General features: G+C 45.4%; 2 long non-coding RNA genes across 3 annotated transcripts in view; both read right to left on the bottom strand.

The window, feature by feature from the left end:
* Positions 1-26881, bottom strand: part of LOC144340585 (uncharacterized) — a 149330-nt gene that overhangs the window by 16055 nt on the left and 106394 nt on the right. The gene's annotated exons all lie outside the window — the stretch shown is intronic.
* LOC144340587 (uncharacterized) lies at positions 9338-20106 on the bottom strand. Its single transcript, XR_013416856.1, has 2 exons — positions 19932-20106; positions 9338-10805 (listed from the first exon to the last, which is right to left on the bottom strand). It is a non-coding gene; the product is annotated as an uncharacterized LOC144340587 (long non-coding RNA).

The following is a 26881-nucleotide window of genomic DNA, read 5'->3' as shown; positions in this document are numbered from 1 at the left end:
CTCCTGCCTCAGCCTCCAAAGTAGGTGGGACTACAGGTACACATTGCCATGCCCAGTTAATTTTTAAAAAAATATTTTTGTAGAGATGAGGTCTCACTCTGTTGCCTAGGCTGATCTCAAACTCCTGGGCTCAACTGATCCTCTTACCTCAGCCTCCCAAATCGTTGGGATTACAGGTATGAGCCACTGTGCCTGGCCCATAGCAGCATTTATAATAGCAAAAACAACTAGACATCACCCAAATGTTAATTGACTAAATAAATTGTGGTGTATTTAATATAATGGAATACTATACAATGATGAGAATTAATTAACCACAGCTATACTCCAAAATACGGCTTCATTTTAGAAGCATAATGTTTGACAAAAAGTGAATCACAAAGAGCAATGTACAATATACCCCTTTTTCTAGAACTCAAAGCAGATACATTGCCACCCTCGGGCCTTGGCATTGGTCATTTCCTGTACGCGGAGCATTCGTCTCCCACACTTCTGCATAGCTTATTCCTTTACCTCCCTCAGATCTTTGCTAAAATGACACCACTGACCCTTCTGTGTAAAATCATAATCCTAGTGTATGCAATCCCTCTCACTTCCCTCTACTTTCTCTATTTTCCACAACACACCATAGCGCCATCAGCTTCTAACAGCATCTGCTATATTTATCTTGTGGATGGTTTACTGACGGTCTCCCCAGGTAGAAACACACGTTCTACGAGAGCAAGGCTCTTTGTTTTGTTCAGGTATATCTTAAGTGGCTAGAACCCCACTTACACAAAACAGGCACTCCATACATATATATATACACACACACACATATATATACACACATACACACACACACACACACACACACACACACACATATATATATATATATATTTTTTTTTTTTTTTACAGTCTCGCTCTGTCACCCAGGCTGGAGTGGAGTGCACTGGTGCGATCTTGGCTTACTGCAACCTCCACCTCTGGGGTTCAAGTGATTCTCCTGCCTCAGCCTTCTGAGCAGCTGGGATTACAGGCGCCCACCAACACACCCAGTTAATTTTTGTATTTTTAATAGAGACAGGGTTTCAACATCTTGGCCAGGCTGGTCTCGAACTCCTGACCTCAAGTGATCTGCCTGCCTCGGCCTCCTAAAGTGCTGGGATTACAGGCGTGAGCCACCGCGCCTGGCCTCAACACATATTTTTACTGTCTTCCTGCCTGCCGCTTCTACCTCACTGCCTCAGCTTAGTGTCTTATTAAGACTACACATGGTTGTTATACCACATGTATTCAGGAGCAGTTGACAAAATGTAACTTTTGCCTGGTGGCCTCCAGAAATTTACCCATCCATTTATTCATTCACCTGAACCACACTTGTGTGAATAAAGCAGACAAATAGGTGATGAGGCCATAAAGAAGTTCCTCGTGGCATGGGATCTGGCCAGTCCCTTACACATGAGAAGCTGTCACTGAGGGCCCTTCTGAATGAGGTCATCATAGATGATGTCTACACAACCACACATAACTTTCATCACTACATACAAAAAAGCCATTATGTTACATCGCTAAGGCTGCCTCCTGCTGAAAGTGACCACTTGAGCATCAGTAAGAATACAAATAGCAATGGAACAGAACACATTCCTATGTTTAAATCCATTTCTTCATACCGATACTCAAAACCGAGAGCAACATTGACTACAACAAATTGAGACAGGATTGTTCCCTTGACCTTGACACCCTTTGTAGGCAGGAACTAGAGTGGCTCATTTCACTCAGCCCGCTGCTGGCCACTCCTCGCGAGAGGGAGTGTGTGAGCAGGTGAGCTGAGCGGTGGGACTGGAAGGAACAAATGCTGGAAACAGCTGGTCGCTCCTCTCTCATGGGAGCAGACTCTGCGCAGGCCCTGCGGCAGCAGCCAAGCCCTTGCCCTCTCGGCACCCAGGTTCTTGTCTGGTGTCCAGGAAGAATTAGGTCACAGGAACAGATTGAAGCATAGTGTTTGTGGAGGATTTTATTGGTCAATAGATGTGGCTCTTAGCAGAATGGGGAATTGGAAACGGGGTGGTGTGGGAAGAAGGTGCTCTTTCCCTGAAGCTGCACCGTCTGAAGTTAGCCACGTCAATCTGCAGTCTCTGGCGCTCAGCCGCTTGTATCCCCGACCCTCAGCAGCTTGCATCCCTGACTGCTTGCATCAGCCACTTGTGTTGCTCTGCCAGCCGAAGTCTTTTTATGGGCACAGGATAGAGGCATGGCAGGCCAAAAAGGCAACATTTGGGTGGAAAATGGGGTCAGCTGTTTTCACTTAGGGCTGCAGTTCCAGGCCCAAGGGTGGGGGTTTAGCCAGGAGCCCAGCCATTCTGTATCAAAATCACTGATTGGAGGAGACTAGGAAACCCACTTGTTTTAAAAATTGGTCAGTAAGGGAAAAGAATCCAGCATGTATCTGACTTTATATAAATCGTACCTTATATCATCACATAGTTGATGAGGGAAAGCTTCTCTTTATAGAAGTATTCCAGCAAACAAAATAAAGGAAAAAATGATTTAAAAATTAGAAAATCACCATTTTGCCACCTCTGATGAAATAACCTATGGTAATCATGGGCAACAACCAAGCATAAGGGTCCTGCAGCTGAGGTACACACAGCATCTGTGAAGCATTCTTGACAAAGACATGGAACCCGAGATCTAACTACCAGAAATACAGAGGACAGAGACACACGTTCAAAGATCCCACACAAATGCAATTAGCAAATTTCAGGTTCTACAGGACAAACATTGTATTTCTTTAACAGACACATTTTTCAGATCCCTGGGGTCCAGGTCCAGCCCATGCTGCAGTCCGAGGGGAGTGAGTGGATGAACAGAAAGAACACCTGGGGGGCTGTAGGCAGGTGAATATGGTTTTATTCAGTGACCGCTTTCATTAACAACTTTTTCACACTAGCTCTTTCATGAGCAGCTTCTCTCACATTGTCAGCTCTTATCTCAGCTGTTTGCTCCGGCTCTTCAGCTCCTGCTGCCCCCACATCTGCAGCTGCACGGACAGCTCTGCCTTGCCTTCAGGGTCAGCAGCTTCACTTTCTCTGGGCACCAGCGCGAGCCGAGCTGTGGCTCCGCTGTGTCCATCTGCAGGACGGACAGCTCCGGTTCTCTCTCTGGGAACCAGGGTGCCCGCCATGTTAAGTCATGTTGAGGCAGGCTGAGCCCCAAGAGCCAAGAGCCTCTGTACAGCGTCACCAGGACAGTCACACCTTTTACAGACAATAGTGGCTCAGAGTCAAGTACGAACTTACACAAACGGGTTATATAACAAGTGGGGGTATGTGCTAGCATGCGAAACTCACTGAGTCATGCAGGCCTGGATATCCGCCTCGGCCTATTCTTTGACCAAAGCACATCCATGTACCTCACAACATTCCAAACAGGTGGCAAGAAAGAGAAACAGTAGAGATTAGAAGAGACTTCAGAACACAAGAATCATCGCAGTGATTTTACCTGCTCTGGTGAAGTCCTGATTGTGCCAGTTGAAACAAACTGTTAAAAAACTTTATCAGATAATCAGCAAAACTGGAAAATTCAATAACTATCTGATAACATTATGTAATTATTGTTCATTATTTTGATATTAAGGTTATTTTGTAAAGAGCTTTACTATTTTAGAGAGGCATACTGAAATATTTATGGACAAAATGATGCCATGTCTGGGATTTGCTTCAAAACGACCCAGGTGGGGGACAGTACAGATGAAAAATGATTGGGTATGAGGTGACAATTGTTAAACTGGATGATGAATACAGGAGGATTATGCTACACTATTTCCCTTCTCAATATTTATAAAAATTTAATGAATTTTCCATAATGAAGTTTATCTCCTAAGAATTTTTATCTGTAGGCTAATTAGTGGATATGTTCCACTCAGTGCAAATCTACACCAGTGGTTTGGGTGAGACTAGCCAGCCTGTCTCGGTTCTGCTTCCAATTCTGGGTCAAAGATTCACTGGCAAACATCCACAAAATAAGCAAAAGTCAATGCAACACTTTGTTAAGCATGAAAGACGCATGAGAAATCATTTTTACCATGAATATCTCACCATCAGTTTGCAGGCAAGAGACGACAGGAATATGTACATGTCAGTGGTGACATCATCCATACACCATCAGCTAGTGATTTTACACAATACCAAGTGAGGCCACCTCTGTCACTCAGGGTGACACACAACCCTCTTACCATATCCAAGTTTCAAGAAGCTCTGCTGATCAAATGGGCCATCTCCCTGCTCACGATCCCTCTCTCTATCTAGTTAATTCTAATAGCAGGCTTGTATTAGGTTAAATTATATTGCAAATTGACCAGAAAATTCTGACTTCCATTGAAACGTTGAAATAAGCATTCCCATTGTTTTCACCAAGAGTTACTCCATTGCCCTCTGTGTCTCCTTCAGGGATCAGCACAAATGAAATAGACATGGACACCTCCCAGGAAGGACTTGAGGACAGCGGGAGGCCCTCTCTCCAGTCATGGTTCTGACAGCACCAGGCAGGCTGGGAAGGGCACCTCTGCTGAACAACGGTGTGCTCAAGTCTGCATGATTTCATTCTTTTGAGTCCCACATCCACTTCACCTTGTTTTAAAGGATGATGGTGTAAATAAGAGCTACAGTAGCAGCCACAGAGGGAAAGCAGGGTGGAAATGCATTGTGGACAGTTCTCTAAAGTAAAAATAAATAAGAACTCTATGTCCTTGAATACATCCTCTCTTCTCTCATGTGCCCTGCACTTCCATAGGCTGGCAATTTGTGCTTGGAAAGACAATCAGCCCAGCCATGGAGTGTCTGACTCCCCTGGTGCCATTTTCGGAGGAAGCCAGTGGACAGGGGGCCACTCCCACATGAGGGCTTGGATCTCTGATGGAACCTGACTCTGAGGATTTGATAGTTGTTTCCTCTCATCCTTATTTGTTCCCTTTCTTAGAACATCCCTTGCAAAAGTTCAGGGCATTTGCAACTGCTGTGAAGTGAGCATTTGAAAGACGAGATGCCTCACATTGCCAGAAATGGTCCCTGGTCTCCCACCAAATACACTGACCTTGGCGATGGTCACCCTCATGTTGACCTGAACCTAGGAGTGGAGGGAAAAGTGGAGGAAAAACTTGTCCCTTGTCATAGTAAGACACGTCTATGGAGAGAGGGGGCTTCAGCCCTGCCCTCGGGAACATGATTGTGCTCATGCCTCCATTCTCCAAGCTGTGGCATGAGCTCACTCATCCTCAGCAAATGCTGCAGCCCCTCCTGCCCTCACGCCCTGCAGATGGGACTCAGCTCAGGGCAGGGCTGCAGGAGGCAATAGGGAGTTTCCCTTGTGGTATCATCTCAGCCAGGGGTGAAACCCAAGGAAATCTTAAGGATTTCCAGAGCTGCCATTAATTATATCATGCTTATTCCTTAGATTCCTGAGTTCAGTTATCCTTGATCCGTTTAACAGACTTTAACTGAATACTTGCTGAGGACCAAGCAGTGCGCTAGGTGTTATTTGCTCACAATCCATTTAACAGTCTTTAACTGAGTAGCTGCTGAGGACCACGCACTGTGCTAGGTGCTATTTGCTCACAATCCGTTTAACAGACTTTAACTGAGTAGCTGCTGAGGACCAAGCACTGCGCTAGGTGTTATTTGCTCACAGCTGATTTCTTTCTAAAGCTGACCTAAAGGATGTCTTGGCACTGTGGGAAGCTCTCTACTTCTTTCACTTCTGTTTTTTCCACTGTTTCTTAATATAGGAGGTCACATACGGCACAGGTGGCTGTCGGTATAGGTCTGCTTTCAAAAATCAGCTCCCTGCTCAGCTGGGCTAGGATTGAAGGGTTTTGCCCAGTTAGAATGTTCCTTTACTTCCATCTTCAGTCAGGAGAACACAGCCCTCCCTCCGTCCTTGGCAATTCGCCTGCAGCAGAATTACAACCCCCTCCCCAGCCACCACCACTTCCTCCAGGAAGCAGCTGATGGCTCTGGGGCCATTGTATCTTCTAGACAGGGAACTGCTACCAGCCTGCAAAATCAACCCGAGAATACAAAAAGCCAGTTCAGAGACGCTGCTATTGAAACTCAGTTTCTGTTCCTGTCGTTTCCTAACTTTTCTGAGCAGGTACTATCAGGCCTTAGTTTTCTCCTGCATGCCATACCAATGCCTACAACATTTCTTGCTTGCATCATTCATTGGACCCCTAGCACAATATGGTTCAATTTTGTTCTGGATCTGTTCTGATTCCCAGACTAGATTTTCAGGGAGTGAGGCTGGTGGCAGGTCTGGTGCAGAGTAGAAGGGGTGGTGAGAATTTCACTTCCGCAGGCATAGTTTCACTTGGCACAGAGAACTCTTTTTCAGCCAAACCCTTAAGGATCATCTTGTTTTGATAAACCTTATTTTTGTTTTAGAAACAAAAACATAGCTCGTGGGGCGAAGCCAAGAGTAAGACTCTGAAAACAAAATTGTCCTGTTTAATACACTTCCTCAAAGTCCCTGACAGTGAAAGACTAAAAGACCCCAGACAAAGGTTGGGCGCGGTGGCTCACACCTGTAATCCCAGCACTTTGGGAGGCTGAGGCAGGCGGATCACGAGGTCAGGAGATGGAGACCATCCTGGCTAACACGGTGAAACCCCATCTCTACTGAAAATACAAAAAATTAGCCGGGCATGGTGGTGTGTGCCTGTAGTCCCAGCTACTCAGGAGGCTGAGGCAGGAGAATCACTTGAACCCGGGAGGCAGAGGTTGCAGTGAGCCAAGATCAAGCCACTGCACTCCAGCCTGGGCAACAGAGCGAGACTCTATCTCAACAACAACAACAACAACAACAAAAACCCAGACCAAACAAACAAACAAAATGACAGGCAAGGTTCCACTTGGGAAAGAGGCACTGGGAAGTTCCTGCCGGCAAGGAGAGCAGAGGGCGTTTAACAACCGTGGCTTTGATTGCAAGGATATGTGAGCTTCATCTTTTTTGGGTTTTTTTTGTTTTGTTTTTTGAGACGGAGTCTCGCTCTGTCGCCCAGGCTGGAGTGCAGTGGCGCGATCTCGGCTCACTGCAAGCTCCGCCTCCCGGGTTCACGCCATTCTCCTGCCTCAGCCTCCCGAGTAGCTGGGACTACAGGCGCCCGCCACCACGCCCGGCTAGTTTTTTGTATTTTTAGTAGAGACGGGGTTTCACCGTGGTCTCGATCTCCTGACCTCGTGATCCGCCCGCCTCGGCCTCCCAAAGTGCTGGGATTACAGGCGTGAGCCACCGCGCCCGGCAGAGCTTCATCTTTAGGAGGTTTTCGGGTGCAGTAATGTAGCCACCTCCATCCCTCCCACGCATGCCCCAATTTCTCACACCTTGAGGTGGGAGGTATCCCTTCTGAAGGAGACACAAATTCAGGAAAATAATGCAGTGAGACATCAGTAATCTGGGACAAGGATTCCGAAACGAGAAGCTAGAGGCGACTGGGAGGAACCTTAACACGCCCCTTTCTCCCCTGGAAATTTGGGAAGGAGCCTGGCTTTCCCAGTATTTGTGAAATGGGGGTTTGGGAGCTTTATTTACATTTCAAAGGTCTTAGTGATCCCAGGCCCAGGACCTAATGCAGCAAAAAGGGCCCTGAATTAACTTGGGTTGCTACAAAGATGCTGGTTGTAAATGGGGCAAAAACAAAATGAAGAACCTGCATAAAAATCTGTGTGTCTCTTTGCAGCCTAGAGTGTGGCTGGTAAATGAGGTCTTTTTTCATTTGGTACCATAAATAACACATTCAGGAAGATTCCATCAACTGAGTCCTGTGGAAATACTGGCCTCAGAATTAGCAACACTGAGTTCATTGTGTGGTGGTGTTAATATCCATCCAGCGGATTTTATTAATCACACCTCACAAAGGGCTCCCTATTTGCCAAGAGGCTGATACAAAGATGCAGGTCGCAGGAACTAATGCCATGGTTTGCTATTTGTTTTTCTTTTCCACGTAATTACTTTTCACAACAATTTTCATTATAAAAATAACATAGTCACAAAAAATGGCCAAAGCAACTGTGAAGTTTTCAATCTATTTCTTTGCAGTTTTTCATTGTTTATCATTTTTAAATTAAAAGATGTTTTATAAGAATGATGGTTTCCAGCTGCATCCATGTCCCTACAAAGGACACAAACTCATCCTTTTTTATGGCTGCATAGTATTCCATGGTGTATATGTGCCACATTTTCTTAATCCAGTCTGTCACTGATGGACATTTGGGTTGATTCCAAGTCTTTGCTATTGTGAATAGTGCCGCAATAAACATACGTGTGCGTGTGTCTTTATAGCAGCATGATTTATAATCCTTTGGGTATATACCCAGTAATGGGATGGCTGGGTCATATGGTACATCTAGTTCTAGATCCTTGAGGAATCGCCATACTGTTTTCCATAATGGTTGAACTAGTTTACAATCCCACCAACAGTGTAAAAGTGTTCCTATCACAAGAACAGAAAACCAAACACTGCATGTTCTCACTCATAGGTGGGAACTGAACAATGAGATCACTTGGACTTGGGAAGGGGAACATCACACACCGGGGCCTATCATGGGGAGGGGGAGGGGGAGGGGGAGGGGGAGGGGGAGGGGGAGGGGGAGGGGGAGGGGGAGGGGGAGGGGGGAGGGGGGAGGGGGAGGGGAGAGGGGGGAGGGGGGAGGGGGGAGGGGGGAGGGGGAGGGGGAGGGGGGAGGGGGGAGGGATTGCATTGGGAGTTATACCTGATGTAAATGACAAGTTGATGGGTGCTGACGAGTTGATGGTTGCAGCACACCAACATGGCACAAGTATACATATGTAACAAACCTGCACGTTATGCACATGTACCCTAGAACTCAAAGTATAATAATAAATAAATAAATAAATAAACAATAAAAAAAAAGAAAAGAAAAAGGAAAAAAAAATTAAAAAAAAACAAAAAAAAAGATGTTTTATAAATTGTTTGTAAAGATAGAATCTTGCTATGTTGCCCAGGCTGGTCTTCAAGCAATCCTTCTGCCTCGGCCCCCCCGCAAAATGCTGGAATGACAGGGGTGAGCCACCACATCTGACCTCATTGTTTAATTTTCTAAAAATTATGAAACCATTCAAACACACAGAAAACAGCACAACAGACACCTAAATACTCACCACTAAAATAAAAAATATGCTTGCATTTTACTGTATAACTACAGTGCTCTCTCTCCCTTTCAAATAACCCAAACATGACAAATACAGCAAAAGCCCCCACCCCGGGGTCGTCTCCTCCCACATGAACCCACATTTAGCGGCGACCACTGTGCTGAATTCAGTGTGCCACAGTCCTGGGTCTGATTTTGTACTTTTACTGCATTATTACATGAATCCATAAATATCTACTGTTGTTTTGAGTGTTTTTGAAATGTTCATAAGTGATAACTTCCTACTGTATCTGTTTGCTCTTCATTTTTCCTTTCAACATCACTAAGTCTCTCATTTTAACTGCTGCGTTGACTGAATAAAACAGTTTATTCATTCCTCTGCTGAAGGAGGGCTAAGTCGCGGCTACTCTGTTGCTATTACAAACGGTTTTGCTCAGACCTTTTCCTGGGACTCCTTGTGTAGACATGAATGACTGGATCCTGGAGTATGCACACTTCAGCATTAGTGGAAATGGACAGGCTTTTCTCTTAAGTGCTCATATCATGTATCTTCCCATCTTTCTTTTCTGAGTTCCATTTCCCCCTGAAAGAAGGCAGTCAGTAATTTGGAAAAAAATTACAGAACAAGAAGCTGGATGTTGCTGGGAGAAATCTAAAAAAAACCAAAACAGCCGCCTCCTCCATGGAAATACAGGGAAGGCTGCTGCTGTCTCTCCCAGCAACTGTGAAATGGGGCTTTGAGGAGCTTTTTTACATGCAAAGGGCAGCAGCTACCCAGATGGCCCCTCGAGGAGGCCGACCGGATGTGCCCTCCTGCAGGCCTGGGGCCTCATCCTCACCAGCCCTCGGCAACAGCAGCCGTTCATTTTTCCAATTAAGGGGAGGGTGAGCGGTCTGTTCGTGTGTTTATTGGCCCTTCAGCTTCTTCTCTTCTTCGGCTTCCTCTTCTTCACATCACATCACTCCCCATGGGACTGTTTGTCCCGCGTTGATTATCGTGTGGGCAGTGGCCAACGCGTCCTGCTCCTGGTAGGACAGCCACCCTGCTGGCACACCAGCGGGACACGTGTGTTTCAGTTGTCTCTGTCTGGACAGTGTGCCCCTGCCAATTCCCACCAGCACGAACTGTCTCCAAATGGAAAAGAGTGCTGGGGAGGCCGGACCCGGCTAAGATAAAGGAAAGCAAAGATAAAGGGAAGCTGTCTTCTGTCGGGGGACCCTGTGCCAGTTTGTCAAGACTTAGCCAAGGTCTTGTCTGGGTGAAGGAGATCCGAGCTGACTTTGAAGTTGAGAAGATGCAGGGGCATTATAAATGAACACCTCTTGGGGTCAAGGTGGGTGGAAAATAGGACTGTGGGCACGAAGGGCCCCAGAGGTAGGCCAGGATGCGGGGAGGGCCCCTGAGACAGGCTCCAGGGAGGTGTCCGTAAAGCGGCTCGGTCTGGCCCCAGGTCAAGGTCCACCCTGGGAGGCGGGAAGGCTCTTCGTTTTCACTGTTAGCGCTCCCTGTTCTTTGCCAGCCCACATACCCATCAGAGCGTGCTCTGTGGTCCACACTCTTTCAGGAGTTTTCTTCTCCTCCGTCCCCCACGTGCCACCGTGGAGGCCAGCAGGTCTCTCAGTGACTTTCTGCATGGCACCCTTGTTTCTTGTTTCCTGCACACAGAGAATGACCTCAGCATTTCAGCTTTACGCAAGGGTCTCCTACTAGACTGCATCTTCGACATTTTTAAAATTGCTTAGTATTACATAAACAAATGCTTATAAAATAATTGGGTGCATCTTCAAATCTATAATACAGTAATCTTATTTGCAAATTTTTAAAAAAATGAAGTAATTAGTTCAGAGCCTGTGGACAGAGGTGAGCGAAGGAAACGCGCCAGAGGCTTTTATAAATGCTTCTTGGTTTATGCATTGGTTGGCTGCGTCTGACCTTATACCCCACAGATTTGGATTCTCAACTGATCCGCTTTACACTTGAGGACTAAGATCTGATTTTTTTATCTTGCCCAAATTCCTATCTAAGGGCTCTGGGGAGTCATGCCCTACAAACCATAAATTCTCATCAGATGGGTTTTATTTGACCCTGTATATAGTGACTTACTTTCCAATCTGACTGGCATAACAAGGAAGAAAATCAAAATGTTTTACCCCCAAATACATTTCCTTGCCATACCTTGAAATTGTCCTGCAAAGTCTCTTGTGGGAAAAATCCACATTCTATAGAGAATCCCCTTCCCCCTTTGTTTTCCTTCATTTCTTTCCAGACCCAGGAGATAATCAACTAAGAGCCAGGTACCCTTTTAGGTCTTATAAGAAACATTTACAACCTGCTCTCTCTCTGAAGTCTGCTCTCTGAGAGATTCCTCTGAACAATAAAACTTGGTGTCCACAATCCTTTATCTTAACCTGAACGTTCCTTTCCATTAATTCCAGACCTTCAAATAAACTCTACCAATTGTCAACCAGAAAATGCTTAAATTTACCTATAGCCTAGAAGCCCCCCCGCCCGACTTTGAGTTGTCCTGCTTTTTCTGAACCAAACCAATGCGTTTCTTAAATGTATTTGATTGATGTCTCATCCCTTTCTAAAATATACAAAACCAAGCTGTACCTCAACCACCTTGGGCACATGTCCTCAGGACCTCCTGAGGGCTGTGTTACAGGCCATGGTCACTCATATTTGGCTCAGAATAAATCTCTTCAAATACGTTAGTTTAACTCTTTTCGTCAACACACTGAATGTCAGCCTCAGGTGAGCAGTGTTTCAGTGAGGCGTTACTATACAGCTTGGTGTACAAACTCACTTAAGCAATTACTGATATTTTACCTGACATAATTTTTATCATTATATGAAGTGGTAAAAGAGAGCGGAAGCTGGATTGCCCTGGGAGCACATTTCAGAGTGGAGTGGGGAGCTAAGAGGATCCTAGTTCACCTTCTACCTTTAGACCAGCTCAACTCCAAAGGCCAAAGGCCCGAAGACCCTCTCATTCACACTCGATTTGAAAATTCCTTTCCAAAGTAATTTTCTTCCACTTGCCGTTCTTCGAGTGCAAACTACAGATTTGAATACAACCCCACACTTCAGCAATCCCACGTTCAGAAACGTGCAGGAACCTCACAGACACGCTGTTGCATGAGTCCATTCAAATGATGTTCACAGATAAGTAAAATCAGTGTCCAGTACTAGAGGGCAGAGTGAGCACCCTCGTGGGAGCGTAGTGACTAGAAGTGGACTAAAAGGGCACATCTGGGGTGCCGGCAGTGTTCTGGTTCCTAATCCGGTGCTTGCCACCCTCCTGTGTTCACTTTCTGAAAATTCTTTGGGCTGAACCCTCAGGATGAGTGCGCTTTTCTCTATGAATGTTGTGGTCAATTAAAGGCTTATCAAAAGAAATACAGTGAATCAAAAGCACCTTGAAAACCTAACCAAAGTTTTTCAAGATCGTTCCCAAAGAGATTCATCGAGGGAGGGAATGAGTAAAGAAGATGAACGAATGCAAATGATGCCGCTGCTGAAGCTGCTGGTAGTCAGATGGCTGGGGAGGGTGACAGTACGGGTTCTCCATGACAGCATTGCCAGCCAGAGTCTTCATGGACCCATCGGTCACCATCTCTTGGGTTGGCCTGCCATGTAAACGGGCTTGTGTGCTCAGTCCCAACTCAGCTTTCTCATTTTCCAACAGCGCTCATGCTTCTGTCATCCACGGCTTCCTTCCACGGCGGCGTCCTTAATGCACTTCTATGGTGCCCCTTTAGCAAACGCTCAGAGGGAACGTTGAAAATCAGGTCAGCTGTTTCCAAGGACACCTGGTGGCTTTTTTCCTAGCCCCTGAGCTCTGCTTAGCTGCAGGAAGAGACAAGAAGGGGCGGCACCAGCCCCACAGGCACAAGGATTGCTTAGGAGAGCCCAAGGCTTCCACTCTCCACCAGGGCTGTGAGTCTCTCACTGCGCCGCTGGTGAGGCAGCTCCAAGTGACTCAGGAAGACACTCCTGGGCTGCCCAAAGCATTTTAGGGGGGCTTACCCAGCCTACAACAGGTGTAGCTGCCGGGCGACCCAGCCTGGGAGTCCTCAGGGCCAGGCCCTATGCTGTCTCCAGACACAAGGAGACATTTGAGACTGCCAGGGTAACTAACTGAAGCTCAGCTGAAGGAAGCTGACAGCATTGCCAGCCAGAGTCTTTATGGACCCGTCGGTCACCATCTCTTGGGTTGGTCTGCCATGTAAACGGGCTTGTGTGCAAACACACACACCTATTCACCTGCTTCCCATGGGGATTTAGTGGAAAGCTCTGTGGATTCTTTCTCCCACTTACAAAGCCGCCTGTGTGCAGACGAGTGGACCTGGAGATCTGATGATTTACACTGGGACCAGCCCGGGGCAGGGAAAGCGGATCCAGGGACCCAGCTGCCCCTGAAAGAAAGGCTGTGTTTGCAGTGCTTGGGGAACATGTATGCATCTTTGTTTTGGGGACAAGGAAGGGAAAGTGACTTGCAAGGAGCCCTATTGCCTAAGGCTTAGGGAAAAAACTGAGATTCGTTTTCCTGTTTCCAAGGAAAGAAAAAATCCATCAAGCAAATGATTCAAGGTTCCCCTCCCACACGCTCCCTGGATAAATTACAGGATGGTGGTTTATTTTATTCTATTTTATTTTATTTTATTTTATTTTATTTTATTTTTGAGACGGAGTCTCGCTGTGTCACCCAGGCTGGAGTGCAGTGGCGCGATCTCGGCTCACTGCAAGCTCCGTCTCCCGGGCTCACGCCATTCTCCTGCCTCAGCCTCCCAAGTAGCTGGGACTACAGGCGTCTGCCACCATGCCTGGCTAATTTTTTGTATTTTTATTAGAGATGGGGTTTCACCGTGTTAGCCAGGATGGTCTCAATCTCCTGACCTTGTGATCTGCCCGCCTCGGCCTTACAAAGTGCTGGGATTACAGGTGTGAGCCACCGCGTCTGGCCAGGATGGCGGTTTATATGCAGTATTGGGCCTGGCTCCTGAGCCACATTGAGTTACTTATTAAGCACCACTACCTCAGTGGGATCAAATAGTCCTGTAAATAACAACCTCATAGCCAGTTACTGACATCAACTCCATCCACAGGCTTTGGGAAACTATTTCCAGTCACATCAGCATATTTCCTTTTAATATCTCAGGAAAAGGTGTGAAACTGCTCATTCCCAGCTCATATGACATTGACCAGTAATAGAAAGATATTGCTTTGCTCTGCATGTGGCAGAATGTGGTCCCCTCTGGGCCTGCCCAGCCAGCTCTGTGCTACCGAGCACCAGTCCTGAGTGCACAGCCGGTCTCTAGCCTGTGAAGACTGTCTTTTGTTTGGAGCCTGGAGCTTTTCCAGGCAGTTACGCCCCAGAATGACCAGGGGGCGCTTGCTTTGAGTGGTGGGAATTTTCTCCTTTGTTTGAAGGAAGGGTCCTACTGTTTTCTCTGAGGACGGCTGCTGCCTTGGAGATAGGCTTCTTGCTTCTTAACAGCTAAGCAGTTGGAAAAAAACCAACTATTTCTTGCTTTCACAGCAGTGTGTCTTCTCCGGGAAATTCAAAGCATAATTCTTGCCAACAGTCCTGGATACCTGACGCCCTGCAACCCCTCCGTGGTCGTGCAGAGGCTGAATGCTCCCTGAAGCACAACAATCCTTTCCTAACTCCCTTCCACCCACCACCGCAGGTGGCCAACTACTTTAACAGTCCATAACTCAACCATTTCTGCAAAAACTACAGCTGTTTGGAATTTCCGTGTTTAACCCACATGAATTTGAAATATCTTCTCCAGACAAGGGAGCTCTTTCCTCCGTCAGTGTGTGTGTGATAGGAATGGCCTGAGACATGGAGTCGGAAGCCCTAGGTCCCAGTTCTGGCCCCACCGTGAACCAGCTGATTTCTCTGAACCATTGTCTCCATATCTGTAAAACATGCATCCCCAAAAATGCCTAATTCAGAGAGGGCAATGGATAAAAAACATACTTGAAAAGGTATGGGAGAATGCGCCTTATAAATTCTAAAACCAAAATATGATATTACCAACCCGTGAAACTTGGCCAGAAAGATGAAACCTGTTCTTATGATGAGTTTAACAAATGGATTACTGTGATTTTTATGGACCTGTTAATATGGTTTCCACAATAATGAATAGCCAGCAGAAATTGATACACAATCAAATAATTATTGATTGGCTGTGCAGTGAGCCAGGGAAAGAAAGTGGCAAAAATTTTTCTTGATTTATAAAGAAAAAATAAGGGAAGAAGAAAAGATGGATGACCTTAAGACAAACATAAGAACCTAACAGAAAGAATATGCGCAACTTGGACTAGAACCAATAGCTGGAAAATGAGTGACAGGAAGCAAGCTCACCCGCTGCATTCTCATCTGGGTCACAGTGGAAAGGAATGTCTTCTGCCTCTTCACTCTCCCTCTCTGTCTGTGACTCCTGTTGTCCACTGGGAAAACAAGTGCTTTAGGGCAAGAACTTTCTCAACACTGGAGCCCAGCGCCCAAATCCATGGCTGGCAGGAGCTGGACTTCAGTGGCCAGTGGTTGAAAGATCTGCAGGGAACTCTTGAGAAAGGGCATAGAGTGGCCTCAGACACCTCCAGTATCTCCTATTCGTGGGGGTCCCTGCTCTCCCAAATGGCTCAGATGTTTCAGTCTAACTTTAACCAGGAGACATAAGAGGAATGTTCTGGAAGCCATTCAGCAATGTCCACAATGTCTGGCAGGATGAGCACATCTGTCTGCTACTAGAAGGAAATGCCCCCAGAGTTTGCTGACCTGAACCCAGATACCAAGTCAACCCAGGTCTTGTCCCATCAAGTTGACATCCGTTCCACATGGATCAATGTTTGCAAGTCTCCTCTCTCTCTCTGCTCTCGCTCTCTCTTCTTCCTTCCTCCACATTACTTACAGTCTTTTCTAGCCATCAGTTCTCCTGGAGGGTCCTGGCTCCACCTGGATGTCTACAGCAAGGTCCTAGAGGTCCTGCTGAATTTGCTTTTCCCTTCCTCTCCTTGTGGCAGGGCAGCAGCAGGAGAGCTATGGATGTTCTCCTGCTATGCTGATGCTACTCCTAGCATAACTCCAAGTTTCTGTTTCAACCCCATCTTTCTGCACACTCCTCTCCCTGCTAGGTGCAAAGAGGGGGAAAGAAAACAATCTCTCCCTATGCACTTTAAACACTCCCTGTGCTGTGTCACCAGACTTTATCACCCTTCAAGCACTAGTGAGTCACTTTTTGAGGCAGGGCCCCCGCGCTAATGTCCACAGGATCCCGAAGCAGAGATGCTGCCAAATTCACCTCCCCTGGTGGCTCACTGCCAAGGCGAAACAGGAGCTGTCTTTTTTTAGAGGTCTTTAAAAATAGTGTAGGAGGCCAGGGGTACATTAAGTGACCTCTGGAGGTCCAGTCTGGGCTCAGGAAGTTCTGACAAATTCAAAAATGTATGTTTTAAGAGACTCGGGGGGCTTTACACAATGAGGCCCTTTTTAGCCTTTGCTGCTGCAGGCTGATGGGCTGAATTAATCACTGTTCCTCTAATCGACTAAGGAAAATGGCCTTTCCTTCAAAAACAGCTGTCAGCAATGACTATAAATTGGTTCATTTTATGCAGAAAGATGCCCCGTGATAGGCTGTCAGCTAAATGAATGCTTACTTCGATGTGACTTGAACCAGAATGTTGGAAGTGGCAATACATGAATGGAACAAAACAAGACAATAAAGAAGCATCTCCACAGTCACACCGAGGCATCATGAAGGATATACAAGGAGTACACTTTGAGACTGACAAGCAAAAATCATAATCTTAACAATGTTGTCTAATGTTTAGTGAGCACTTATAATGTCCTAGGCTCTACACTAAGTCTGTCATTTGTCTTATTCCACCTACCATCAAAATATGTCCGAGCAGGAGTGTTTGCTATTGAGACCTGCCGGAACATTGTCAAAATCATAGGCCCGAAGAGCCTCGCTTGAAAGCATGCGGCACTCTAGGAGAGGGGCCTGGAAAGGCACAAATCAGAGAGACAAACAAATCGGTGGCAAAAGCCACCTTGGTCTGAAGCTGGCCTTTGGAGAAAAGGCTCTCCACGTGCTATAATAGGTCTTTAGACAATTTCAGACCCACCAGGTCTCTGGCAGAGCTTAGAGGCTAAAATTTTGTTTAAAAATAAACAAAAGCAGTTTGCCTTAAGTAGGCAAATGGAAAGGGAGATTTTTTACTTGCAAATAAGGAAATGATATTTAGTAATTTCCTAAGCATCGGTCTGTCCTATGTTTTGCTTTAGGGACCTATAACATTCCTCAGTGCTTGCCAATCTCTAGTTTGGAAGCCAAAAGACACTACCTCATAGGCAGTGAGTCGGCAAGTGAGAGTGGGTGGGAGGCCAAGGGAGTGAGAAAAGGTGGAAAGGGCTGGACAGACTTCAAATCCAAGCTCTGTCACTGACAAGCTTCAAGACTTTGGAAAAATTACATTAACTCCTTAGCCTACCTCCTAATCTGTAACACAGACGCAACGAATGCTACCTTGCAGAGTCACTATGTGCATGAGATAATGAATATACATTATTCATTGCCCACGGATGTGCCTACTACATAGTCAAGATTAACTCATGGTAGCTATTATTTAAAAGGACCACTGGACCCAACTTCAACATTGACTCTAAAGCTACAGTAATGAAGGCAGTGTGGTTTTGGTGAAAGAATAGAGAAAAAGATCAATGGAACAAAATAGAAAACCTGGAAATAGACTTACATAAATATAGTCAGCTGATCTTCAATAAAGGAACAAAGACATTTCAATGGAACAAAGATCATCTTTTCAACGAATAGAACTGGAACAACTTGTCCACAAAAAGTCAAACTCTGTAAATATTTGAGGAGATTTATTCTGAGCCAAATATGAGTGACTAATGGCTTATGGCATAGCCCTCAGGAGATCCTGAGAACATGTGCCCAAGGTGGGGTCAGGGTGCAGCTTTGTTTTATACATGTTATTTTATTTTATTTTTTTTTTATTTAATAAAGTTTTATTTTTCCAAATGTACAGTTGGTTGGACCTGTCCATGCGTCTTCACCAGCAGCTGGAGCATCCCCGCCCTTAGTATTTCTGGTGTAAATTACTTGAACTCTGTGCTTTGAAACCAGTTTGATAAGTCCTTTACTAAGGAGCTCCTGAAGGGCTGCTCTGGCCAGGGAACCTCAAACCTTTAGTCTCTTAGAGACCACAGCTGGAGCTGTAAGTTTATAGATGGGAATTTCCTTACAGTTTGTAATAAGTAGCATTGTCAAACAAGACTAAGTTATTGAGCTTGTCCCAAACTTTACCTTTGGACCACTTCTTTGTTTTGGCCTTGCCCCAGGATTTGTTCACTGGGTCTTTGTCTTTCTTGCCCGACTTTTTGGCGTCTTTCTTCTTGTCGTCCTTGGGTGCCCTTGTGAAGCTCAGAGAGCAGCGGAGAACCGATTTTGTACATTTTATGAGACAAAAGACATCAATCAAATACATATAACACATACACTGATTCAGTCCAGAAAGGCAGGACAATGGGAAGCTGAAGGGCTTCCAGGTCATAGGTAGATTCAAAAATTTTCTGATTGGCAATTGGTTGAAAGAGTCAAGTTACTGTCTGAAGACTTAGGAATGTCTGGGTTAAGATAAGGGGTTGTGGAAACCAAGGTTTTATTACACAGATGAAGCCTTCCGGTAGCAGGCTTCAGAGAGAATAGATTGTGTTTCTCATCAGACTTAAAGAATCTGTTCTACTAGTAATTTCAAAAGGGAGGAGGATGTAATGAGGCATGTCTGACCCCCCCTTCCCATCATGGCTTGAACTTGTTTTTCAGGTTATCTTTCGAATACCCTTGCTAAGAGGAGGGGTCCATTCAGATGGTTTGGGGGCTTAGAATTTTGTTTTCGGTTTATAAACTGGATGTTCACATGCATATATATTTAACTATATATATATAAAACTATATATGTAACTATATAACTATATATATGTAACTATATATATAACTATATGTAACTCTATATATAACTCTATATAACTGTATATGTAACTCTCTCTCTCTCTATATATATATATATAGTATTTGCACCCTTCACAAAAACTAACTCCAAATAGATCGGAGACCTAACTGTAAAATGAAAAACTAAAAAACTCCTAAAAAGTAACATCAGAGAGAATCCAGATGATCATGATTCTTCAATGACTTCTTAGATACAACACCAAAAGCACAATCCATGAAAGAAAATATTGATAAGTTGTACTTCATTAAAATTAACACTTCAGTTCTGTGACAGCCACCATTAAGAAAATGTGAAAACCAGCAATAGAGTGTGCAGTGAATTTCTTTCATTTCATGTTACCTCAATATCCATTTTGAATATAAGTGGACGTTCTCATACAGGAAGCAGGGCTCAACCACCTTTGATGTGGTTTCCAGTTCTCCACCTCCTCCCAGTTCCTCAAGGTGCTTGATCCAAATACCTGCCCCAACCAACCACCTCCTGGTGACTACCTCCTTATAGGACAGCTAGATACAACCTGCTTGACGCACTCCACTGACCGCCACATTCTGCATAGACAACACAGATATTCCACAGTGACCGCCTCTCCATCGCAGTAGGACTCCAGAATTCATGCCTCTACTTGCTGTGAAGCCACCAGTTTGAACTCCCCATGAGAAACCTGCCCGTTTCACACCTTAGACTTGAATAAAGCCTGGCCCACAGTCCCTCCCCATACCTCTCTTGCTCACCACATGCTGGTTGAGTGTGTGTGTCCAGGATGGCTTCCCCGTTTCCCTTGGCCCTGTGAGGCATGCTCGTCTGTTCTCTCTGGGACCTGTAAGTAATACAGTGCTCCTGGTATTTCGTGTGTTTTATTGAGCTGCCTCCTCTGTGTCTCACCTGATTAACACACCCAAACCTAACTTCTTTCCTGGTTAGGGCTCTCCTAGATAGTGGCTATGTTCACAGGAATAAACTGGACACAGGTCTGACCAGAGTCCCGAGGGAGTCTGCCAGTATAAACAGGTTTGTTGTGTGAGAAGGACACCTGCTCACAGATCAGACACTTAGGCATTAGGCCGTCTGCCAGGATAAAGAAGTACCCCTCCTCCAAAAGGCACATTGTAAACATCCACAACCAAATCTGCTGGAGCCCCATTAGGATGGGGCTAGAATTTATAGCCACTCTACAGAGAGAGACTTCAAGACCAAATTAGAAAAAAGTACATATTTTTTTCTGGAGAAAAATTTGCAAAATGCATATCTGATACAGGACTGTTATCCAAAATACGCAAACCAAACAAACAAAAATGATTAAGACTTAACATTAAGAAAACAACCCAATTATAAAATTGGGAACAAATCTGAACTTATTTCTCACCAAAAAAGATATAGAGATAGAAAATAATCATATGAAAAGATGCTCAGCATCATCTGTCCTTAGCAACTGAAAACTAAAACAATGACATACAGCTATACACCTATTAGAATGGCTAAAATGCGAACTCTAACACCAGCAAATGCTGGAGAGAATGTGATGCAACAGGAACTTTCAATCATTGCTGGTGAGAATGCAAAATAGTACAATCACTTAGAAGGTCATTTGGCAGGTTCTTATAAAACTAAACATTCTTACAAGCAGTCATGTTCTTTGATACTTACTTAGTGAAGTTGAAAACTTAGGTCCACATAAAAACCTGCACATGGATGTTTATAGTAGCTTTATTTCTAATTGCCCAAACTTGGAGGAAACCAAAACGTTCTTTAGTAGGTAAATTAATAAATAAACTGTGGTACTTTCAGACAATGAAATATTATCCATTGCTAAAAGAAGTGAGCTGTCAAATCATTGTTGGGAACAGGCCCCCCAAAATCTGGCCATAAACTGGCCCCAAAACTGGTCATAAACAAAATCTCTGCAGCACTGTGACATGCTCGTGATGGCCATGACAACCACGCTGGAAGGGAAGGTTCTGGGTTTGCAGGAATGAGGGCAAGGAACACCTGGCCCACCCAGGGCGGAAAACAGCTTAAAATCATTCTTAAACCGCAAACAACAGCATGAACGATCTGTACCTTAGGGACATGCTCCTGCTGCAGATAACTAGCCCAACCCATCCCTTTATTTTGGCCCATCCGTTCGTTTCCCATAAGGAATACTTGTAGTTAATCTATAATCTATAGAAACAATGCTTATCACTGGCTTCCTGTCAATAAATACATGGGTAAATCTCTATTCGAGGCTCTCAGCTCTGAAGGCTGTGAGACCCCTGATTTCCCACTCCACGCCTATATATTTCTGTGTGTGTGTCTTTAATTCCTCTGGTGCCACTGGATTAAGGTCTCCCTGGACCAAGCTGGTCTCGGCAACCATGAAAAGACATGGTGGCAACTTAAATGCATATTAGAAGTGAAGTAAGCAAATTTGAAAAGACTATATCCTGTACAATTTCTGCTACAGGAGATTTCTGTAAAAGGCAAAACTATGGACACAGTAAAATAATCGGTGATTGCCCAGGGTTAGAGGAGAGGGAAGACACAGAGGATTTTTAGGTAAGTGAAACTAATCTGTATGATACCATAATGGTGGATACATGTGTGACATAAGAAGAAACTTATACAATCGTACATCACTGAATGACAGGGATAGCTTCCAGGAAATGTGTTGTTAGGCAATTTCATTGTTCACACATCATAGAGTGTAGACGCACAAACCTAGATGGTATAGCCCACTACACAACTAGGCTATGGTAATGAAAGGAGTCAAATTCTGTAAAATATTTGAAGAGATTTATTCTGAGCCAAACGTGAGTGACCATGGCCCGTGACACAGCCCAGAAGATCCTGAGAACATATGCCCAAGGTTGTCAGGCGACAGCTTGGTTTTATACATTTCATAATGAGACGTGAGACATCAACCAATACCTGTGAGTCATACATTGGTTTGGTCTGGAAAGGTAGGACCACTCAAAGGTGGGGGACAACTTGAAAGCAGGTGAACTTTCAGGTCACAGGTGGATTCAAAGATTTTCTAAAGTTTACCTAAAGACCTGGAATCAACAGAAGGGAGTATCCGGGATAAGATAAGGGGTTGTGGAGACCAAGGTTCTTATTATGCAGATGAAGCCTCCACACCTCCAGGCAGCAGGTTTCAGAGAGAATAGATTGCAAGTGTTTTATTATCACACTTAAAAAGATACCAGACTCATCAGGCACAGTGGCTCATGCCTGTAATCCCAATACTTTGGGAGGCTGAGGTGGGCAGATCACCTGAGGTCAGGAGTTAGAGACCAGCCTGACCAACATGGAGAAAACCCGTCTCTACTAAAAATACAAAGTTAGCCGGGTATGGTGGTGGACACCTGTAATCCCAGCTACTCGGGAGGCTGAGGCAGGAGAATCACTTGAACCCAGGAGGCGGAGATTGCAGTGAACCGAGATTGCAGTGAACTGAGATTGCACCATTGCACTCTAGCCTGGGCAACAGAGTGAAACTCCATCTCAAAATAATAATAATAATAATAAGAAGAAGAAGAAGAAGGTACCAGACTCTTAGTTAATTCTCTCCTAGATCAGGAAAAGACCTGGAAAAGGAGGAGGATTCTTTACAGAATATAGATTTTCCCTATAAGAGACAACTTTTCAGGGCCATTTCAAAATATATCAAAGAAACATATTTTGGGAGAAAATACTTTGATTTCTTTCAGGGCCTGCTATCTGTCATGTTGGTATCTTATTGCTACAGAGTCTGTTTTGTCAGTTGCAAAGTCTCTATTTTAATGTCAATGCTGGCCAGCTGCACCTGAATCCCAAAGGGAGAAAGGTGTAATGAGGCATGTACAACTCCCGCTTCCCATCATGGCCTGAACTAGTGTTTCAGATTTACTTTAGAATGCCCTTGGCCGAGAGGAGGAGTCCATTCCGTTGGCTGGGATTGCTTAGAATTTTACATTTGGTTTACAGTTACGTGGTAGAGCCTATTGCTCCTAGACTGCAAACCTGTATGTTAGAGGTGGCAAATATCTGATTTACCGATGTCAAATCCATACGGAGCAACCTCAATTCTTGCCTCCTCAGAAGGAAGAATTCAACTGAGGGGCATAAGGCAGAAAAAGAGACCGAGGTAAGTTTCAGAGACGGAGTGGAAGTTCGTTAAAATGCTTTAGAGTAGCAAAGAAAGGAAAGTACCCTTGGAAGAGATCCAGGCGGACAGTTTGAAGGTCAAGTGTGGCATTTGACTTTCTGACCTGGGGTTTTATACGTTGGCACACTTACAGGAAGCACACACCTTTCTCTCTGTGGGATTCAGGTGCAGCTGGCCGGCATTAACATTAAAACAGAGACTTTGCAAACGACAAAACACACTCTGTAGCAATAACATAGCAACGTGACAGATAGCAGGCCCTGAAAGAAATCAAATGTCTTGCATCCCTTTTCCATGGTTCCGCCCTTAGCGTGGGCTGCCTGCCTGTGTGGTAACCTGCTAATACTTGGGAGGTGAGCATGCTCAGTGTGTTTACTGCAGTTGTGTGCATGCTCGCCTGAGGCTTGCTTCCCTTTCCTGACAGAATGTCCCCGGAAGGTCCTACTCCACCATTTTGTCTCTTAATGTGCATGCCTGAGCCTACTCACTGAATTCCTGAGCTGCCAATTACCAATTTCAAGTATTTTTTATCTATTGTGAAATTGCCTCTCCCTGGTGCCTGTGACCAATTATCACTCTAGTGTGACAATTGTGGGCCATCAGGAAATTGCCACTCCCTGGCTCCAGCTGCTAATTATTATTTTTAGAGAGGCGTTGTGACAACTGCCTGACCATCACCTGATGGTCGCTTGGCATTCCTGGTGGGTTGGGGGAGGGAGCCCTCTCCTGCCCCGCTCATGCCCGGCTCCTGCCCTGCTCATGCCTGGCTAACTACCTACCGTAACATGTATAGCATGTTACTGTGCTGAATACTGTAGTCGATTATAACACAATGGTGAGTATTTGCATATCCAGACATAGAAAAGGTAATGGGTTGGTCCTGAATGGTTCAACACCTACAACAACTACATCACTAGATGACAGAAAATTTTCAGCTCCATTACAATCTTATGGTATTGTTGCAGGACCTTTTCTTAGTTCAGCTAAAGACAGGGTTCTTTGTCCCACGGCCATAAAAATTCAGGCTTGCAAACAATTTGAATGGTGAGTAAGACGGGTTTTATTGGATGAAAAGGAAGGAAAGGGGAAACGGGACTCTCCCTAGGCCAGAATCCCTAGGCTAGCGCACTTCCCGCTTGCGGCTTGAATCCCAGGTTCCACACAGGAAGAGGAGGGGCCAGGCTCCTCCCCACTGCAAAGGGAGCAAACTTTGTGGGGCTCCAGCCCAGTGCGTAGGCTGATTGGAGTTTCTCCAGGGACCCCCTCCCACCTGGCTGTCTCAGGATCACTATGGTGTATGTGGTCCGTTGTTGAACTAAACATCCTTTTCTTTTGAGAGGTCTTGCTCCATTACCCAGGCTGGAGTGTAGTGGTGCAATCTTGGCTCACTGCAACCTCTGCCTTTGGGGTTCAAGTGATCTTCCTACCTCAGTCTCCTGAGTAGCTGGGACTACAGGCGCTCACCACCACACCCAACTAATTTTTGTATTTTTTGTAGAGACAAGGTTTCACTGTGTTGCCTAAGATGGTCTTGAACTCCTGGCCTCAAGCAATTCACCCACTTCGGCCTCCCAAAGTGTTGGGATTATAGACATGAGCCACTATGCCCAGCCTTGACGTAAACATCCTGTGCACTGAACGACTATACTTACTCTCTGCCCCCATTTCCTGGCACACAGCTCCTAAAGCCCTGGAATCCCAGAGTGATCAAAGTCTTTTGTATATTAATGAAGTGACTGGTGACTGGGGGCTCCTGGATAGCCTCAGGATGGGGGCAGGTCTCCAGGGGAACCAGCCAGGCGATGAGAGGTTTGGAATTTTTAGCCCACCGACCAGTCCTGGGAGTAGAGAGGGGCTGAGAGTTGAGTGCATCACCAACGGCCAATGACTTGATCACGTGTGTGTACGGATGCCTTCATCAAAAGTAAAAAAAAAATGGGGTTCTGAGAGCTTTCAGGTGGGTGAACATGTGGAGGGGGCTCACCTGAAGAAGGCGCGGAAGCTCCTTGACCCTTTCCCCATGTGCTGCTGTGTGCATCTCCATCTGGCTGTTGGATCCTTTTACAGTAAACAGGTACTCTAGTAGTTCTGTGAGCTACTCTAGCAAATTTGCAAACTTGAGGAGGGGATAGAGGCAACTTCTGATTTACAGGCAGAAGCTTGGAAGCACAGGTGACAGTCTGGACGTGCCTCTGGCATCTGAAGTAGGGGAGCATTCCTGTGGGACTGAGCACTTAACCTGTGGGGTCCGCACCAAATCTAAGTAGACAGTTTCTGAAGTCAATTGAGTTGTAGGATGCTCCAAAACCTCACACATTTGATGGCCAGAAGTAATCTGTGAGTGTAGATAGAAAAATACAGTTTTTCCTTACAATGTGTCATATAAATTTGTCCAAACCCATAGAAAGTACCACATACAGAGTGAACCCTAACATGAACTATGGACTTGGGGGGATGATAATGATGATGATGTGTTCATGGAGGGTCATCAAGTGTAGCAAACGCATCACATGGTGCAAGGCGTTGATGGTGGGGGAGGCTGTGCCTGTGTGGAGGCTGTGGGTGTATGGCCTATCTCCATTCCCTCCTCTCCATTTTGCTGTGAACTGAAAACTTTTCTTTCTTTTTTTTTTTTTTTTGAGACAAGGCCTCACTCTGTCGCCCAGGCGGGAGTGCAGTGGTGCCATCTTAGCTCACTGTCACCTCCACCTCCCAGGTTCAAGCCATTCTCCTGCCTCGGCCTCCTGAGTAGCTGGGATTACAGGCATGTGCCACCATACCCAGCTCATTTTTGTATTTTGTAGAGATAGGGTTTCGCCATGTTGCCCAGGCTGGTCTCAAACTCCTGGCCTCAAGTGATCCACCTGCCTCGGCCTCCCAAAGTGCTGGGATTATAGCCGTGAGCCACTATGCCTGGCCCCTAAAACTTTTCTAAAAAATAAAGAAGAAAAAAGAAAAACAGAGTCAGCAGGTTCCCGCAGCTTGGGTGAGGGAGCACTTCCTCTATGAAGGCTCTCCCGCTCTGCAGCCAGGCAGCCTCCTTCCCCATCAAAAGCAACCCGTGATGCCCAAGGGGAGGTCAGTGAAGCTGGGGGGACAGCAGAGGATGGGCCCAAGGGTAATGGGATGAGACTGTCAGACACACCTGTTCCTGCAAAAGTGGAAGTTAAGCCACAAAAGGCTGCCAGAAAGGATAACTCTTCAGACAAAAAATTTGGAACAAAAGGTAAAATGGAAGCAAAAGAACGAAGTGGCCAACCAGGACACTGAAGAAGACTCACCTATAAAAACAGAGAGAGTGAAAACTAGTAGAGTCCAGCCTCGGAGGAAAGACAGAAGGAAGCCAAATCTGATTAACATCCTGTACTAAGTCTTATCCGTTGACTTCAGTCTGCCGTATTTTTGAATTCAGAGAAATCGGTTTCCAGCTGTTGTATAAATGTTAGCTTCTAGAATTCTAGAAATACATTTTTTAGGAAAGAAGGAATTACACATCATCTTTTTAAAAAACATATGTAGATAAGTGGAAATGTCCATTTTTTGAAGATGCGAAAT

This window comes from Macaca mulatta, chromosome 4 (assembly GCF_049350105.2).
Source record: "Macaca mulatta isolate MMU2019108-1 chromosome 4, T2T-MMU8v2.0, whole genome shotgun sequence".
NCBI classification, from domain to species: Eukaryota; Metazoa; Chordata; class Mammalia; order Primates; family Cercopithecidae; genus Macaca; species Macaca mulatta.
Note: the sequence above shows the minus strand (reverse complement) of the source record. Positions and strands in the feature narration are given on the sequence as shown.